We start from the raw sequence: 20,012 nt of genomic DNA, 5'->3' as shown, positions 1-20,012 counted from the left end.
GTAGCTTTGCTCAAAACCTTATTCTAACCTGCCCTACGTTCCGAGTCTTCTACGTGCTTCTTCTAGGGTCTAGCGTAGTCGCGGGTACTCGCGGGAGTGCCGTAAGTTATATAGTTACGAGCCGAAGTAAATCTATTAAGGTTTAGTAGAGGGGTAAACTTAGAGGGCTAGGTCCCGTAGTAAATGTTACGGGGTATATAATTCTTAGCGCTTATATACTAAGCTAGACTGTCACTTCTTAACGACTTCTAAGCACTCTAAGGCTCTTCTATCCCTACCTTCTATACACTCTATAGGGAGACTATAACACGCGCCGACGCGCTAAGCCGAAGAAGCGACTATATAGAAGGAAAAGAACTAGTATAATACAAAATACTTAAGACAAACCCCGACGGAAGTCTTAGTACTAATATAAGAGAGTTTAATAATCTCGTACGAATCCTAAGCGATAAGGAAGAGTAGTTCCCTATATCGTAAGGAAAGTACTAAGTACCGTAGAAACGAGAAGAAGAATATATTCGACAATATTACGACGAGCTAATTTACGGATATCCTAGAACTTTAAAGACAGTCGACCTTATATAACGTAGCTTCTTATTTCCGTAGATAAGACAGAAAGTGTTACGCTATATTAAACAATACGTATACTACTAACGAAACAAGGCTATAAGATACGCTAAGTACGGTCACCTATAGTTTAGGACACTACTAACGAAACTATAGAACGAAGTTATAATAGACTTTCTTGCGAAACTCCTACTATTAAAGGACCAAATCACGAATTAAACATACGATATAATACTAGTTATAGTCGATAGGCTTACGAAATACGTATACTTCATTCCTATATCAGAAATATATACTATAGAGCAGCTCGGATACCTCGTACTAGACAGATTGATTCGATACTACGGATTCCCTTAAGTATTTATAACCGATAGAGACAAGCTCTTTATATCGAACTACTAGAAGACGCTTATAGGAACGATCGGAATTAAGTATAAGCTATCTACGGCATATTATCCTAAAACGGATAGACAGACAGAACGAATGAACTAAACTCTAGAACAATACCTAAGGCATTATATTAACTACGTATAAGACAACTAGGTTTCACTACTACTAATAGCGTAGATTGTACTAAACAACTATAAATTAGAGACAACTTCGACTACGCTATTCTACGCGAACTTTAGTAAAGATCCAAACCTATTCGGAACACCTAGATCCTACCTATAAGCCGAAAGAGTAATCGTGACGACGGAAACTCTTAAGGAAATATATAAAGAAGCACGTAAGGCGCTCGAAGATATATAACAAAAACTGTCTTAATAACGATAAGACGTAAGAAAAATAGCGCCTCTACTAAAAGAGGGGGATAAGGTCTATCTCCTTACAAAAAACTTTAGAATAAGGAGAAAGACTAAGAAGCTAGATCATATTAAGGTCGGACCTTTTTTATCGACGAAGTAGTAGGACTAGTTAACTACCGACTACGACTGCTACCTAACGCGAAAATCTACCTAGTCTTCTACATCTCTAAATTAGAACCTATAGACGCCGTAACACCTTACTAAGAAACATTCTACTTCGAGCTAGAAGTAGAAAACGAATTCGAAGTCGAAAAGATCCTAGACAAGAGGGGTTAGCAATACCTTGTTAAATAGAAAGAGTATAACGATTTAGAAAATACCTAGGAACTAAAAGAAAACCTACAAAATTATTAATAAAGAATATAAGAGTTTAAGTAGAGAAACTTACCTATCTACTACCCTCGGACGCGGTAGTCCTACTAGAGAGGTCAACGCCTAGCGAGTCTATCTAAGGCTCCGCCCCGGAAATAGTGGCCTAATTATTTATAGGCATCTCGAGAACGTCTAAGAACGAAGCTAACGGAGGCGACGCCTCTACCCCCGACGACCGCTCGAGCGACGCTAATTCCTCGCGCGCCCCCTCTTCCTCTAATTCCTCTAGCTCTTTAGCGACGGTATCGTCGGTACGACGCTCCGCTAACTATAATTGCTTTCGAAGACGGATTTTACGCGTCTTTAGCCGTACCTCCTCTTCTTCGATTCTTTTAAGCTCCGGCTTAAGCTTATCGCGCGTATCGCGTAAACGTTCCCGCTCCGGACGAGATAAGCGGACGTCGTAGTCCTTATAGCCTTTACGAGTATAGGTAGAGCACTTCCCCGACCGAGAACCTATAATATATTTCACTACCGTACCCGACGATCGCGACTTCTAATAGTTTGTGTACGGAGCTATTTCGAGACTAGAAGACTCGGTATCTAGGGTAAGTCTTTAACAACGTTTATAGGAAGAAGAAGATATAGTTAGATAATACTACGAGATATAAGTAACGGCTTATAAAGCTTCGGGACGAAGCTAGGCTAAGAACAGGATAGTGTTACGGAATAACTCTAGGAGACCCTAGATTATAAGAAAAGAGCCGGTACGTAACTAATCCTACCTAAGCGCTTATACTTAGAGTAATTAGACTACTTATACTTAGAGTGATTAGACTACTTATACATAGGCTACTTAGACTAATTACTAAGATCGACGAATCTCCTTTATATTTAGGAACGCTAAGAATCCCTTATAGCTTCGAGGCGTTTAACTTACTATTTAATATTACTGTTTAGAATATACTATAACCTAACCTCTACCCTACTACTACTTAGTCTTTACGAGACAAGACAGCTACTGCTTTATTACTCTCCCTTACCTTTTATCGGCTACGAGACAAAACCCGATTAAGCTTAGTCTTCTAATCTTATAACATTATTAGGTTATACTAAACCTAATAGAGAGTCTTCGACCGACTCGCGGAGATATAAGAGGAGGACGAGACCGAGGCCGAGCTTAAACTTAACCTAGCTAACTTAGTAGGTAATAGCTACGTCGAGGACGAGACTTATAACAAGGGTAGGACCGGTATAATAGGACGCCGAGTTACGATTAATAACTTCTAGAGCCCGTTTAACGTACTAAATAGCTTATTAGCGGATAGGTTTAAGAAGTAAGTTAACGACTACCCCTAGTAGATATATAGATAGATAGATTTGTCATTCCCCTGTTCTAGGACCCTATCCGGCCTATACAGGTATATATCTATTGTTATGTACAAAGGGAAACCCGAATAGGTGAAAACCCTTCCCGCCCCCGACTACTCCTTGTCTAGATTAGCTTTCCCTCTGAACGTACGTAGTCTATGTCACTACCCCGTTAGCCCCCGCTCCTAGCCGGTCTCGTCGCGCTGCGTCGTGTCCTCTCTTCCTGCACTGCTCCTACTAGGCGGTACTGTTCTAGCTAGCCCTTCTCTAGTATCCAGTTCGTAATACGCCGTAGGTCTTCAGCGTTGTTAAGAAGTGCCCCAATCGTCCGGTTCCTCGCCTTTGCCATCCACTCCCCCCTTCCTAGCGACTACCTCGGATAGACGAGGAGTGCGTGCCGTACGTTCTGGGAGCGATAGCCGCAGGGGCAGCTAGTATTCGTGTATCCTGGGACCTTCCTCCATGATAGGTACCCCTGGAGGCCGATGTGTTCGCTTCGTAGTTGGGTTGCTATGCTACTCTGTGCCCTCGTAAGGCGGTAGTGGATGAGCTTCGGGGGGTGCTTGACCGCGGATTTTGTAGCTGACCATTCCTTAGGTTGTCCCGCTGGCTGAGGGCGTCCACTATGCCCTACAACCTGGTTGTTCCACCTCTCTTTCCATAGTTGCTCTACAAACGATTTCTCACCTTCCTATTGTGTTACTAGCTGTTCGTCCCTTGCCCGGTAGTTCGGCTCGTTTCCGGGTCGAATGCCCTTATACGCTGGTACTGATTCGCGGGCCCTTGCGACTGCACTGGCGATGACCTTCTGTACTAGGTACTGTACCGACTTGCCTAAGTAGGAGGTCCGTAGTCCCTGGATGTATAGGTCGATCGGCGGTATAGCGGTCTCGTGCTCAAGCATCCTCGTTGGTGTCGACTTATATGCCCCGGTGACCTTCCTTAGGCATTGGTTTTGGATCTTCGCTAGCGGCGCGACGAGTCCCTTCGATGGGCAGGGCCTCTCGCCTAAGGACCACACTTGGCTGCTATAGGTAAGGACTGGCCGTATAATAGCCGTATATAGAAGTCGTATCTACCGGAAGTCCGCCCCCTATATGGACGCAGTGAGCCTCTGGCATGATGCCATATTCTGTTCAGCTTTCCGTAATATTGCCTGTACGTGCTTCCTCCACCGTAGCGCCGGGTCTACCTATAGTCCGAGGATCCTGAGCTGATTTGCCGGGTTAGTCGTGTGCCCCTATATCTAGATAGAAGCTTGTATATTGTAGAACCGTAGCCGGCGCGTAAAGTATATCAGATTGTACTTTTCTAGGGCAAACCGAGCCCCGTACCTCCTAGCCTAGTCCTCGTAGATCTTGTGCTTCTCTTCTAGTAGCCTATAGTTCTCCTTAGTCGAGGAAGACTACGCTAGGATATTTATGTCGTCTACGAAGCCGCTCGTAGCGGTGTTCTAGGATTCTAGGGCTAGGAGTAGCGTCGCTATAAAGAAGAGGAACAGAATAGGTACTAGCGTTAAGCCTTACGGGATTCTAGTATAGACTGCTTGAAATAGGCTTCTGTACTGGCCGACTAGGATCGACGTACTGCGGTTTTGGAGGTAGGACCGTACGAAGTTGACAAGCCACTTAGGGAGTCCTTTCGACCTTAGGATGTAGAGAAGCCGCGGGTATAACACGTAGTCGAAGGCTCCCGATATGTCTAGGCTAAGTAAGGAAGCCACCTTGTCCCTATTCTTATACTAGATAGCCTTTACCTAAGAGGTGATAAGTTCCATCGCGGATAGCGTCGATCGCTATGGGCGCGCACCCATCTAGGTGTCCGGGAGTAGGGAGTGTTCCTCTGCCGCCTCGGAGAGTCTCGTTGTAACCAGCTTCTCAAGCGCCTTCCTAAGAGTGTTAAGGAGCGCAATTGGGCGGTACGACTTCACCTGCGTATAGTCTTCCTTCTGCGGCTTGCGTAGGACCACTGTCGTCGATTGTTTAAAAGCTATCGGGTGGTATCCGGTCTGTAGGCAGGCGTTGAAGATCGCTACAACTGCTAGGGCTAGTTGATCTCTACACTTCTTTAGTAGCTCGTTTAGGATCCTATCCGGCCCCGGGGCTTTCTTCGCCGGCAACTTCCTCAGCACAGCGGTAACTTCTCCCTCGGACACCTCCTGTTGGACCGCGATGCTAGGGGCTAGGGGAGTAGAGCTGTTTATGTCGCTTAGATCAGCCTCGACTAGGGGTGGGAAGAACTTGCTAGCCAGTAGACGCGCCTTGGCCTCGGGGTCGCTAACCGGGCCACTAGGCGATTGTAGCGCTGGGATAGAGAAGGAGGGGCCCTGTGTAGGGTCCTGTCGGGCCCATTTCGCTAGCTTCCACATCCTCTCTAGCTTGCCGGCGATTTCTTCCACTGTGGCCCTCTAGCCGACTGCTTTCTCCCTCCGTATTATGGCTTTCTTCTGTTGGCATGCCTCCCTGTATACGTTCCAGGCCTCCTCGCTATGGCTGCTCGTCCACACCCGGCGGGCTCTCCTTGCTTCTCTTACTACCGCAGTGCACTCCGGCGTCCAGTATAGTTTGGACCATGTCGTTGGTTAGGCAAGCGGAACGTGAAGTGAGGTCGCTTTTCTTATTTCGTCTATCAACCCCTAGACTGCTTCGTCTATCTCGTCTTTACTGTTGTATTGCTGCTGCGCGATCTAGACTAGCCTCTTAGAGTCATCGAGGTACGCCTAGATGTTGGCCCAGTAGGCCTTTCCCCAGTTTGGCTTAGGGGTTCTCGCTAGTGTGCGTTGTATCTATGTCGCAATAGAGGTCCTGACTAGCATGTGGTCTGACGACGCCTCGAGTTCATGTTCGATCCCACAGTAGGTTACCGTGTGGTAGTGGCTATCTGAGATCTAGGAGAGGTCGATCGTGCCTTGGAGTCCCCCTCTCTTCCAGGTGCCCAGGTCCTTCGGGGTATTGAGGGCAATTGCGTTGCTCGCCATCAAGTCGAGTACTTCGTCGGCTATAGGGTGCGGCTGCATAAGGCTTTCCTAGGAAGGGTAGTGTATGTTGAAGTCTCCTACTACGATGTGGCACCCTTGTCTCTTAAGCGCACTGTCTAGGTGTCTGCAGACCCCTAGGTCGCGGCTAGACCTCGAGGCTGGCGGTTGCATGTATAGGTTGTGTATCCAGGTACTACCTACGTGGAGGGAGGTAATATCGCCCCCGCCTTCTTCGTCTACGTAGTACACTACCTCCTAGTCGGATTCTAGTATGTCCTTGCTAACATAGAAGCACGTACGGGGTCTGCCGTCGCCTCGTAGGCATGTCGTGTAGCCTAGTGACTTGTAGGTCGTTGGTCTCTTATGGTGCGGGTTAATCTATGGCTCCTAGATTACAAGGACGTGGTGGACGCGCGGGTCCGCCTCGTGTAGGAAATGGTTCTAGACTATATCCTTGCTATAGTTAACGTTATACTAGATGATGTTAAGCGTGTCGAGGCTAGTCATCGGCATCGACAATCATTTCCTCTGTATCGTCCTATGTCCTACTGCCCTGTGCGTCCTGGTCTACGCCTATCGGCTATGTACTAAAGGGGAGCCGGGCCTGGTTAGATTCCCTCGCCGTAGCTAGCAGAGCACGTGGCCTCCCGTACGCCCTAGGCTGCGCATCCTTTACATCGTTCTCGGCCCTAGGGCGCTTATGCCCGACCGCCGCTAGTTGGTTCCGGTGTGGGCTAGCCTCACGGTCGCCGTAGAATCTTAGGGCGACGGTTCTGTTTGTGATTGCCTTGTTTTTCGCTAGTTTCCGCTGTGGGCATTCCGTACTATACGATGGGTGGTGCCCCGGACAGTTCGCGTACCGTCTCGTAGTCGATGTACAGTCCCTAGACATATAGTCTCCTACACAGTTCGAGCAGGCCTACTTGTTTGTGCACGTGTAGGTTTGGTGTCTATACTGTTAGCATTTGAAGCATTGGAGGACACGAAAGGATAAGGAGTGCTTTTCTACTGTCTTGAGGCTGTATTGCCAGACCAGGCCTTGTTCTATCGCTAGATCCGCCGCTTTCGCGTCTTGTAGCCATACTATTAGCGCCGAGGCCTTCTTGCCTTCTGGCCATTTCCTATAGAGCCAAGTCGCCTTCTGGATTAGAGAGTTAAGAGTGACCGGGTTGTCCTCTTAGAGAGCGCGTAGGTGACCCTAGTTAGTTGGGTCAAACTCCTTAGGCATGTCGTGGACTAGGATCGTGAATTGTTTCGTTAAGACCTTCGCTGATGCCGCAACCTTAGATGCCTACTGTGGCTGTGCCTCTAGGTGCCTCCTAGCAGTAGCAGAGCTAGTATAGATCTGTAGAGTGCCGTTAGACTGTTGGTTCACTACGACCACCCCTAGTTGGTTAATTCGTTAGGCGAGCTCCTTGTTCGATAGCTTCGCAACTTCGGCCTGGTCTTCCTTTGCTGTAATGCGGATCGTAACTGCATCGTGCGTTAGGCGGGGGCCTGGTATCGATGCCGCGACCGATGCCCAGCTATAGGGGTGTTGATTCCGGGTGGCCTTACTAATCGCCTAGGACGTCGTCCTCATTTCTTGTTGCCCTCGGTGATACGACAGTACAAGCGCCGTGCGTAGCTGAGTGATCATTACCTGTAGAGACCGGTAAGGGAGCTGATCGTTAGTTTCTATGCTTTTTGCGTCCTCTATAAGTTGCTACCAGTTGTCTTAGGGGGGCTTCGCCTGTAGGGCCGTAGGCGCCGTTAGTACCGTAGCCTAGGCTGCCATTGCCTAGGAGTTGCCTAATGTAGCTAGGCACCTCCGCGGCGTTTGGAGCTGAAGAAACAGGGTGAAGAGAGCTTCAAGCTGTCCAGATTGAATGGGGTAGAACTCCCTCAGTCCTAGGGGCAGTGGCCTGCTTTTTATATCGTTAGAATGGCCTTGATAAGAGCTTTCGAATGTGTCGTGTTTTGGCGCAGAGATCGATAATTATATAGTATTATAGTATTACGATGCCCGAGTATCTAGTAGATATATAAGATCTTAGTCGACATCGAGTTAGACTATCGACGTATATATAAGACGATCTCTATACTAGATATAGCTAACCGTATTAATATACGTAAGATTAAGGATACGAGAGATTAGATAGATAGACTCGAAGACGAGGTTAGCACTATTTAGGCTACTAACTAGTTACTTTAGGACGAAGTAGCTCGACTTAAGAGTACCCTAATTATTATCGATCTAGACGAGCTAGTAAAAGCTTAGGAAGAAGTAACGAAGGCTAAGGAAGGTAAAGCCTTATATAGGATATAGTATAAGGACGCGGAGAACAAGTTAATAGCTACTAAATAGCGTATCGTCGAACTCGAGTAAGAGGCGCGTAGTCGAGTATAAGAAAAGTAAGATCTACTACCGTAGCGTACCGAATCCGAGGAATCGCTAGAACGTCGTAAGAGTAAGCCTAGTCGGAAGCCGGCGAAGAGAAATAGCGATCTAGACTCCTTAGACGAGGATAATAACGATAAGAATAAGGACGGTAAGCGTAAGAGTAGTAGTAAGCCGAGGTATAAGAACTCTAGCGACTCGATTATATCTATCTCTACGTATACTATACATAACCCCGACATAATAACGGGTATAAAGTTATTATACGATCTAAAGGCCCCTATACCTTTCGATCTAAAGGATACGGAGGGCATTAAGTTTCGAGAATAATAGCGAGTACCCGAAGCTAAGCTATAGATATCGAAATATAAGACCGTACTCGCTTCGCTATAGAATATCTAGAGCTAGTTCAAGAACTTAGTATAGGTATACGTCGACCCTAAGATTCCTATACTTACGAAGGTTAATATAGGTACTACCGTCCTCTATACTTCCGTAGACGAGATAATAGAAGATCTAGCTAAGCGCTATAGAATACGTAACGCTTAAGGTTAGGCTATAACTAAGCTTACTGTTAAGATGTAGCATCTCAAAGGGAGTCAACAATCAGGAAGTGATCTGGCAGCCTGAGGCATCCACAATGACTCAGCTTGTAGGGAGATACCTTCTCTCCCCTTTAGCTTAGATAGACATCTAACACAATCAACATATTGGTTCCTGATATATTGCTGCATGCTCGTGCTATTAGTCAGTTGAAGATTGATCTCTTACTCCACTCCGCTGCCATCCACCCGTACCTGTTTTAACAGGTTATGAGCCCGGGTTTGTGCAGGAATAAGAGCAACCTATATCAGTACAGGTTACTTGTATCCCTTGCTATCGTAGCAGAAAACATCTGGGAATCAGAAGTCTACCCCGTCTATCCTATCAAGGAGCTTAGTTCGATACTAAGTGATAGGTAACCCAGACAAGGACTCTGTGCGGCTTACTCAAAGCCAATACCTTGAAGATACTCTGTAGGCAGAACTGCATCGAGATACTATCAAGAAGGACTTCAAGTAAGTCATTTGAAGCTCTGCTAGGAGAGACAGACCTGTGTCCTAGCCCCGAGACCTCACACCGCTCCTTCTTTACTTTACCAAGCAGGCCTTGGTATCCACACCTACGAACTTTCCCATTCTACACCAGAAGCCTCAGCAGGATCTGAGCCACCACCTTGGAACATACACACCTTGTTTCATTACATCCAATTTATTATGGATTCATACCAAGAGAAGACAGAGGAGAAGGGAGGCAAAATCCCAATTCTTGGGAGGGACAATTGGAAGAGATGGTTCAACCTTCAGAGATACAAGATGGAGAGCCAATCAGCATTCTTTGCAATTGATGACCTAATGGAAGTGTCTTTTGACAACATCAAGGGCAAGACTCTGAAACTCCAAGAAGAGGCTACAACCAAAGAGATCCTCAATACGCCAACATGGACAAGACACAATGCAGTATGCAACTTCAGTATCCTTAGTAGGATCACAGAAGAAGATGAATTTGAGCTTGAGGGCTCATGTGAATCTGGAAGAGCTGCTGAGAAGTGGGTGTATCTCTGGAACAAGTATAGCCAGGTGCTACCAACCCATGCACATGAGCTCACAAAGCAATTTGTGACCTTTGAGATGAGTGAAGAGTTCACCATCAGATCTGCATGGACACACCTGGTTTCTCTTGGAAAAAGGATTGCTGATGTTGACCCAGAGGGTCAGCATTACAGGAAAGCTGATGTGAGGATGACCCAGCTCTTAAGCTCACTGCCACCTGACTACCATGTAGCCAGGGATACTATCATGGCTCAGCCAAAGATGGATCATGAAAGGACCTTAAAGATCCTTGAAGCTCAAGAAGCCAGGTTGGATCCCTCTAAGGCTGAGTATGGCATGGCAGCCACCTGGGTCAAGCCCTCAGGTCTAGCAAGACCACTCTCCTGCCTTCTCTGTGAGAAGGATCATCTGATCAAGGACTGCCCTAGTTTGCCTGAGGCAAGAAAGGTCCTTAGATCTCATTCCCAACCACCATCTTCCCAGAATACAACACATGTCAAGAAGAAGAGAACTCCACCACCCACTTCAAGGAGGACACCAAGAGAGAAGTCCTCTATGGAAGAACTTAAGAAAATGGTGAAGAAACTCAGCTCTGACATGCTGTCACTCCAGAAGAACCAGGCCCAGTCTTATACCTCTAAAGCAAAGAAGACTGGAAAAGGTTTCTCCGCCCAAGAGTCACCATGCAGCTCATCCCCAGAGACAATGTCTGATGATGATGAGTATGATGAAGTGGCTCACTCAACTGCAGAAGTCCAAGGCAAGTTCCCCTCGTCAGAGTGGTTACTTGACTCCTGTGCTTCATCCCATATGACTGACCAAAGCTGCCTCTTTAGATCTATGACTCCCTTGACAAGGAAGAAATGGATCAAAGTGGGAGGTGGGTTTTTATTGGCCACTCATATTGGGAATGCAGAGATGAGTGGGAGAGCTGGCAGAAAAGTTGTTTTGGAAGATGTCCTGCTTGTACCCAAGCTAGGAGTGAACCTGGTTTCATGGAACCAGTTTAGCAAGCAGTTTGGTGTGCAACCTCCATCATTTTCTCTTGTTTCCCCCTCTGGTGAGACTGTTGTCCAGACAAAGCTCCTTGGGGGGGTTCCATTCATTGATGAGATTTCTCCTCTCCTACAAGAACGGGCACATTACTCATCATGTGCACCACCAATGGAGAATGCCTTTGTGACTGCTCAATCAGAGACCGACCTGAAGCAGTGGGAGCTTTGGCATAGAAGATTTGCACACTTTGGGAAGAATTTGCTCCAGAATCTTCACAAGGTAACAGACTTGAAAGAACCCATTCCTATCCCTAAGGATGGCTTTCACCAGTGCAGAGTATGCTCAATAGCAAAGATGAAGAAGTACAAAGGCAAAGTTACAGAGAGAAGACCTGAAAGACTTGCCCTTGTATCTATTGACATATGTGGCCCACTACCAATCTCAAGACTAGGATTCAAATACTGGCTTGAGATTGTTGACAACTTCTCTAGGAAGAAGTGGACCTTTCCTCTTAGGAAAAGAGAAGATGCTCCAGTTGCTCTCCAGAACTGGAAGATCAAAGCAGAGAGGAAATCATCAGCGCAGCTGAAAGCAGTAAGACTTGACAATGCAAAAGAACTTATTGCATTAGTGAAGCAGTGGGAGAAGGATTTGGGGATTGGGCTCGAGCCGACTGAGGCATACAACTCTCTACAGAATGGACCAGTTGAGAGGTCAATACAAACCTCAGAGGACTCTATAAGGGCAATGCTTGAAGAGGCTAAAATGCCGGTTGAATTTTGGCCTGAAGCACTAGAGGCCCAAACTTATATGAGGAACAAACTGCCAAATGGCCCAGATTACGATGGGTTCAAGGTTTCACCAGATGAGGCTTTTGATGGTATCAAACCGACCATCAACCATTTGAAAGTTTGGGGATGCAAAGCTGTTGTCTATATGGACACAAGATCCCAACCTCAATGGGCAAGAAGTGACAAGCTAATGAATAGGGGTAAAGAAGCAGTGTTTATTGGGTATGTTGAAAACACAGCTAAAGCCTGGCTCTTTTGGGAACCAGACATGAGAGCTGTTAAACAACACACACATGCAGACTTCTTTGAGGACCAGCCTGGAGGTGATATGGGTCTCAATGTTCCAACATTGAATCTACCAAGCAGTGCACCAGCTAGGAAGCCCTTAGGAAGGCCGAGGAAGAACGTATCCTTAGGACAATCTACCCACCATTCAGGCGTCTATCAGAGCCCCCCCGAAATAGATCAGCCAATTGAGAGCCCTAAAGTCGCTCAGCCGAGAAAGCTGTTTGTGCAACTTCCCCAGCCTCCGGAGAACGTAGGGGAATTTCAGAAAATCGATCAGCCAATTGAGAGAAGCTCCCTAGATCCCCAGGAAATAGACGTTACTAGGTCACAAGTGACGGTCCCTAAATCATCCCTTGGAAAGAGAAAGGCTGACTATGATGTTGAGGGCTATGACATGAAACAGAAAGCCCCAAGATCCATGGTCCCTAAGCCCGAACTAACCACTGAAGTGGGAGAAGCAATGGACCTCTCAGAGAACCTTGCTGCTTTTCACCAAGCTTTCTTTGCAGCCATGCAATCAGTGGACAGTTCAATACCATGGGATAGCGAATTCCTGGAAGAAGTTGAGGAAATGGCCTTTGCAGCAACTGTAGAAGCCATTGCATACAAGCAAGAGGTCCCAATTCCAAAATCCTACAAGGATGCTGTGAATGACAAGAAATGGGGACATCTTTGGAAGGAAGCAATCCAAAAGGAACTAGATGCTCTACAGAGTAACAACACCTGGGAAAATTCTGTTCCACCAAAAGGAGCAAATCTGGTTACATCAAGATGGGTCTTTGATATTAAGAGAAGCATTAGTGGAGCTATTGAAAAGTTCAAGGCTAGACTAGTTGCAAGGGGCTTCTCACAGAAGTTTGGTGTTGACTTTATGGAGACATTTGCACCTACAGTAAGACAGGACACCCTTAGGGTGTTTATGGCTATTGTGTGTAAGAAGGATCTTCATCTTCACCAAGTGGATGTGAACAATGCATTCACAGAAAGCACCCTCCATGAAGACATCTTCATGTTACCACCACCAGGAGTTGAGCTTCCACCAAACATGGTGTTCAAAATCCTCAAAAGCTTGTATGGACTTAAGCAAGCAGCTAGAGATTGGAATCAACTCTGTGTGTCAAAGCTCAGAGAGATTGGATTCACACAGTCAGAAGTGGATCCATGCCTACTTATCCATAAGAAGAGGGAGATCATAATCCTTATACATGTGGATGACATTCCAATTGCTGCACCAAAGTTGACAGATGTTCTCTGGTTCAAAAGAGAACTTGGCAAGATCTTCAAGATCAAAGATCTAGATGAACCTGAAAAGATCCTTGGCATGAGAGTCACAAGGGACAGGAAGAGAGGAATCCTGAAACTTGACCAAGGACACTTTGTTAGGGACAGCCTAGCCAAGATGGGAATGAACCATGAGAAGGCAGCACCTACACACTCACCTATGGACAGCTATGAGGCCCTCAAACCTTCAAGCCACATAGATGAGAGGTGTGACAAGGCAGAGTACCAGAGTATTAATGGTACTTGGATGTGGCCAGCAACAATCACAAGGCCAGACATTGCTTTTGCCCTAGGAAGGATGAGCTCATTTGTGAGTGACCCATCCACCTACCACATGAAGGCTTTGAAGAAGATCACTAGGTACCTAAGATCATACCCTGATCTAGGACTTCAGTTCTCAAAGTCTGGAAAAGGACACCTTATTGGATACTGTGATTCTGATTATGCAATGGACAAAGCAGACAGAGTCTCAATCCTTGGGTATGTCTTCTTCCTCTGTGGGGCACCAGTTTCTTGGATGAGCAAGAAGCAAAAGTCTGTAGCAACATCCACAATGGAGGCTGAATACATGGCTATGAATGCATGTGCGAAGCAGTCCCAATTCCTAGCTTCACTGCTGAGGGAAATGGATTGTCCAGAGTTAGTGGGAGACTGTTCCCATCAACCAAGAATCACTGGAAACCAGGAGACTGTATCAAATTTGAGACCAGTCCAATTAAGAGGTGACAATCAAGCTGCCCTCACCCTAGTGAAAGATGCACATGTTCATGACAAGTCGAAGCACATTGACATTGCCTATAACGCTGTTAGGAAACTTTGGTGGAGGAGGCTTATTGCTGTTGAGTACACCCCAACCTCTGAGATGGTTGCAGACGGGTTTACAAAACCAAAGACTGGTCCACACTTCCAGAGGTTTGTAAGCCAGCTGAACCTGTCATAAAAAGGTCCAAGTACTATTGACAGGAAGTGAGCAGACTGTAACCTCCCATACGAGATGAGTGGGAGTGTTAAGATGTAGCATCTCAAAGGGAGTCAACAATCAGGAAGTGATCTGGCAGCCTGAGGCATCCACAATGACTCAGCTTGTAGGGAGATACCTTCTCTCCCCTTTAGCTTAGATAGACATCTAACACAATCAACATATTGGTTCCTGATATATTGCTGCATGCTCGTGCTATTAGTCAGTTGAAGATTGATCTCTTACTCCACTCCGCTGCCATCCACCCGTACCTGTTTTAACACTTACTATAATATAGTAGAGTAAGAAGGAGAAGTTCTTAGACTTCTACCTATCCTTTCGAGAGAACGCGGATATCGTTAACTTAGACTACGGTACCGTAGACAAGGTCCTTAAGAAGGACTTCTTATTACGGAAGCTTAACGCGCGTTACGATAACCGTATTATAAACGAAGACACTACTAAGATAAGCTTCGAAGCTATAGTTACCGTACTATATAAGTATAAGGATACATTTAAGGCTTATAAGCTTAAGTATAGTAAGTATTAAACAGGTACGGGTAGATAGTAGCGGAGTAGAGTAAGAGATCAATCTTTAACTAACTAATAGTAGGAGTATATAGCAATATATTAGGAACCAATATATTGATTACATTAGATGTCTATCTAAGCTAAAGGGGAGAGAAGGTATCTCCCTATAAGCTAAGTTATTATAGATGCCTTAGGCTACTAGATCACTTCCTAATTATTAACTCCCTTTAAGATACTACATCTTAATACTCCTACTTATCTCGTATAGGAGGTTATAGTCTGCTCACTTCCTATTAATAGTACTTAGACCTTTTTATAACAGGTTAAGCTAGCTTATAAACCTCTAGAAGTGTAGACTAGTCTTTAGTTTTATAAACCCGTCTACAACTATCTTAGAGGTTAGGGTGTACTTAATAGTAATAAGCCTCCTCTACTAAAGTTTCCTAATAGCGTTATAGGCAATATTAATGTACTTTGACTTGTTATAAACATATATATATTTTACTAGGGTAAGGGCAGCTTGATTGTTACCTCTTAATTAGACTAGTCTCAAATTTGATACAGTCTCCTAGTTTCTAGTGATTCTTAGTTAATAGGAGTAGTCTCCTACTAACTCTAGACAATCCATTTCTCTTAGTAGTAAAGCTAGCAATTAGGACTACTTCGTATATATATTTATAGCTATATATTTAGCCTCTATTATAGATGTTGCTACAGACTTTTACTTCTTACTTATCTAAGAAACTAGTGCTCTATAGAGGAAGTAGACATACCTAAGGATTAAAACTCTATCTACTTTGTCTATTATATAATCAGAATTACAGTATCTAATAAGGTGTCCTTTTCTAGACTTTAAGAACTAAAGTCCTAGATTAGGGTATAATCTTAGGTACCTAGTGATCTTCTTTAAAGCCTTTATGTAGCAGGTGGATAGGTCACTCACAAATGAGCTTATCCTTCCTAGGGCAAAAGTATTGTCTAGCCTTGTAATTGTTACTAGCTATATCTAAGTACTATTAATACTCTAGTACTCTGCCTTGTCACACCTCTTATCTATATGGCTTAAAGGTTTGAGGGCCTTATAGCTGTCTATAGGTAAGTGTATAGGTGCTACCTTCTTATAGTTCATTCCTATCTTAGCTAGGCTGTCCCTAATAAAGTGTCCTTAGTCAAGTTTCAGGATTCCTCTCTTCCTGTCCCTTATAACTCTTATACTAAGGATCTTTTTAGGTTCACCTAGATCTTTGATCTTGAAGATCTTGTCAAGTTCTCTTTTGAACTAGAGAACATCTATTAACTTTAGTATAGCAATTAGAATATCATCTATATATATAAGGATTATGATCACCCTCTTCTTATAGATAAGTAGGTATAGATCCACTTCTAACTATATAAATCTAATCTCTCTGAGCTTTAACATATAGAGTTGATTCTAATCTCTAGCTACTTACTTAAGTCTATATAAGCTTTTAAGGATTTTGAACACTATGTTTAGTAGAAGCTTAACTCCTAGTAGTAGTAATATAAAGATGTCTTTATAGAGGGTGCTTTCTATAAATGCATTGTTCACATCTACTTAGTGAAGATGAAGATCCTTCTTATATATAATAGCTATAAACACCCTAAGGGTGTCCTGTCTTACTGTAGGTGCAAATGTCTCTATAAAGTCAACACTAAACTTCTATAAGAAGTCCCTTACAACTAGTCTAGCCTTGAACTTTTCAATAGCTCTACTAATGCTTCTCTTAATATCAAAGACCTATCTTAATATAACTAGATTTGCTCCTTTTAGTAGAACAGAATTTTCCTAGGTGTTGTTACTCTATAGAGTATCTAGTTCCTTTCGGATTGCTTCCTTCTAAAGATGTCCCCATTTCTTATTATTTATAGCATCCTTATAGGATTTTGGAATTAGGACCTCTTACTTATATATAATAGCTTCTATAGTTACTACAAAGGCTATTTCCTTAACTTCTTCTAGGAATTCGCTATCCTATAGTATTGAACTGTCCACTAATTGTATAGCTATAAAGAAAGCTTAGTAAAAAGTAGTAAGGTTCTCTAAGAGGTCTATTGCTTCTCCTACTTTAGTAGTTAGTTCGGGCTTAGGGACTATAGATTTTAGGGCTTTCTATTTCATATCATAGCCCTTAATATTATAGTCAGCCTTTCTCTTTCTAAGGGATGATTTAGGGACCGTCACTTATGACCTAGTAACGTCTATTTCCTAGGGATCTAGGGAGCTTCTCTTAATTAGCTAATCGATTTTCTGAAATTCCCCTACGTTCTCCGGAGGTTAGGGAAGTTATACGAATAGCTTTCTCGGCTAAGCGACTTTAGGGCTCTTAATTAGCTGATCTATTTCGGGGGTGCTTTAATAGACGTCTAAATAGTAGGTAGATTGTCCTAAGGATACGTTCTTCCTCGGCTTTCCTAAGGGCTTCCTAGCTAGTATACTACTTAGTAGATTCAATATTAGAACATTAAGACCTATATTACCTCTAGGCTAGTCCTTAAAGAAGTCTACATATATATATTGTTTAATAGCTCTTATGTCTAGTTCTTAAAAGAGCTAGGCTTTAGCTATGTTTTTAATATACCTAATAAATATAGCTTCTTTACCCCTATTTATTAGCTTGTCACTTCTTGCCTATTAAGGTTAGGATCTTATGTCTATATAGACAATAGCTTTGCATCCCTAAACTTTCAAATAGTTGATAGTCGGTTTGATACTATCAAAAGCCGTATCTAGTAAAACCTTGAACCTATCGTAATCTAGGCCATTTAGTAGTTTGTTCCTTATATAAGTTTGGGCCTCTAGTGCTTTAGGCCAAAATTCAACCGGCATTTTAGCCTCTTTAAGCATTGCCCTTATAGAGTCCTCTAAGGTTTGTATTGACCTCTTAACTAGTCCATTCTATAGAGAGTTGTATACCTTAGTCGGCTCGAGCCTAATCCCTAAATCCTTCTCCTACTACTTCACTAATATAATAAGTTCTTTTGTATTGTTAAGTCTTACTGCTTTTAGCTACGCTAATAATTTCCTCTCTGCTTTAATCTTCTAGTTCTAGAGAGCAACTAGAGTATCTTCTCTTTTCCTAAGAGGAAAGGTCTACTTCTTCCTAGAGAAGTTATTAACAATCTTAAGCTAGTATTTGAATCCTAGTCTTAAGATTAGTAGTAGGCTATATATGTTAATAGATATAAGGGTAAGTCTTTTAGGTCTTCTCTCTATAACTTTGCCTTTGTACTTCTTTATCTTTGCTATTGAACATACCCTATACTAGTAAAAGCTATCCTTAGGAATAGGAATAGGTTCTTTTAAGTCTGTTACCTAATAAAGATTCTAGAGCAAATTCTTCCTAAAGTGTACAAATCTTCTATACTAAAGCTCCTACTACTTCAGGTCGGTCTCTAATTAAGTAGTTATAAAGGCATTCTCTATTAGTAGTGCACATAATGAGTAATGTGCCCGTTCTTATAGGAGAGGAGAAATCTTATCAATAAATAGAACCCCCCTAAGGAGCTTTGTCTAGACAACAGTCTTACTAGAGGGGGAAATAAGAGAAAATGATAGAGGTTAAATACCAAACTGCTTGCTAAACTAGTTCTATAAAACCAGGTTTACTCCTAGCTTAGGTATAAGTAGGATATCTTCTAAAACAACTTTTCTACTAGCTCTCCTACTTATCTCTATATTCCTAATATAAGTGGCTAATAAAAACCTACCTCCTACTTTGATCTATTTCTTTTTTATTAAGGGAGTTATAGATCTAAAGAGGTAGCTTTAGTTAGTTATATAGGATGAAGTATAGGAGCTAAGTAACCACTCTAACGAGGGGAAATTGCCTTAGACTTCTACAGTTAAGTAAGCTACTTTATTATACTCATCATTATCAGACATTGTCTCTAGGGATGAGCTATATAATTCACGTGACTCTTAGGCGGAAAACCCTTTTCTAGTCTTCTTTACTTTAGAGGTATAAGACTAGGCCTAGTTCTTCTAGAGTAACAGTATGTTAGAGCTAAGTTTCTTTACTATTTTCTTAAGTTCTTCTATAGAGGACTTCTCTCTTAGTGTCCTCCTTAAAGTGGGTAGTAGAGTTCTCTTCTGCTTGACATATGTTGTATTCTAGGAAGATGGTGGTTAGGAATGAGATCTAAGGACCTTTCTTGCCTCAGGCAAACTAGGGCAGTCCTTGATCAGATGATCCTTCTTATAGAGAAGGCAGGAGAGTGGTCTTACTAGACCTGAGGGCTTGACCTAGGTAGCTACTATGCTATACTTAGCCTTAGAGGGATCCAACCTGGCTTCTTAAGCTTCAAGGATCTTTAAGGTCCTTTTATAATCTATCTTTAGCTAAGCTATAATAGTATCCCTAGCTATATAGTAGTTAGGTAGTAGTGAGCTTAAGAGCTAGGTCATCCTTATATTAGCTTTCCTATAATACTGACCCTCTAGGTCAACATTAGCAATCCTTTTTCTAAGAGAAACTAGGTGTGTCCATACAGATCTAATAGTGAACTCTTTACTTATCTCAAAGGTCACAAATTGCTTTATGAGCTTATATATATAGGTTAGTAGCACCTAGCTATACTTGTTCTAGAGATACACCTACTTCTTAGCAGCTCTTCTAGATTTATATAAGCCCTTAAGCTCAAATTCATCTTCTTCTATAATCCTACTAAGGATACTAAAGTTGTACACTATATTATGTCTTGTCTATATTAGCGTATTAAGGATCTCTTTAGTTGTCGCCTCTTCTTAGAGTTTTAGAGTCTTGCCCTTAATGTTGTTAAAAGACACTTCTATTAGGTTATCAATTGTAAAGAATGCTAATTGGCTCTCTATCTTATATCTCTAAAGGTTGAACTATCTCTTCTAATTGTCCCTCCTAAGAATTAGGATTTTGCCTCCCTTCTCCTCTGTCTTCTCTTAGTATAGATCTATAATAAATTAGATGTAATGAAACAAGGTGTGTATGTTCCAAAGTAGTGGCTTAGATCCTACTAAGGCTTCTAGTATAGAATAGGAAAGTTCGTAGGTGTAGATACTAAGGCCCGCTTAGTAAAGTAAAGGAGCGGTATAAGGTCTCGGGGCTAGGACACAGGTCTGTCTCTCCTAGTAGAGCTTCAAATGACTTACTTGAAGTCCTTCTTAA

This window comes from Fulvia fulva, chromosome 6, assembly GCF_020509005.1.
Source record: "Fulvia fulva chromosome 6, complete sequence".
Taxonomy (NCBI): Eukaryota; Fungi; Ascomycota; class Dothideomycetes; order Mycosphaerellales; family Mycosphaerellaceae; genus Fulvia; species Fulvia fulva.
The sequence above is the reverse complement of the archived record's forward strand: the minus strand, read 5'-3'. Positions refer to the sequence as shown.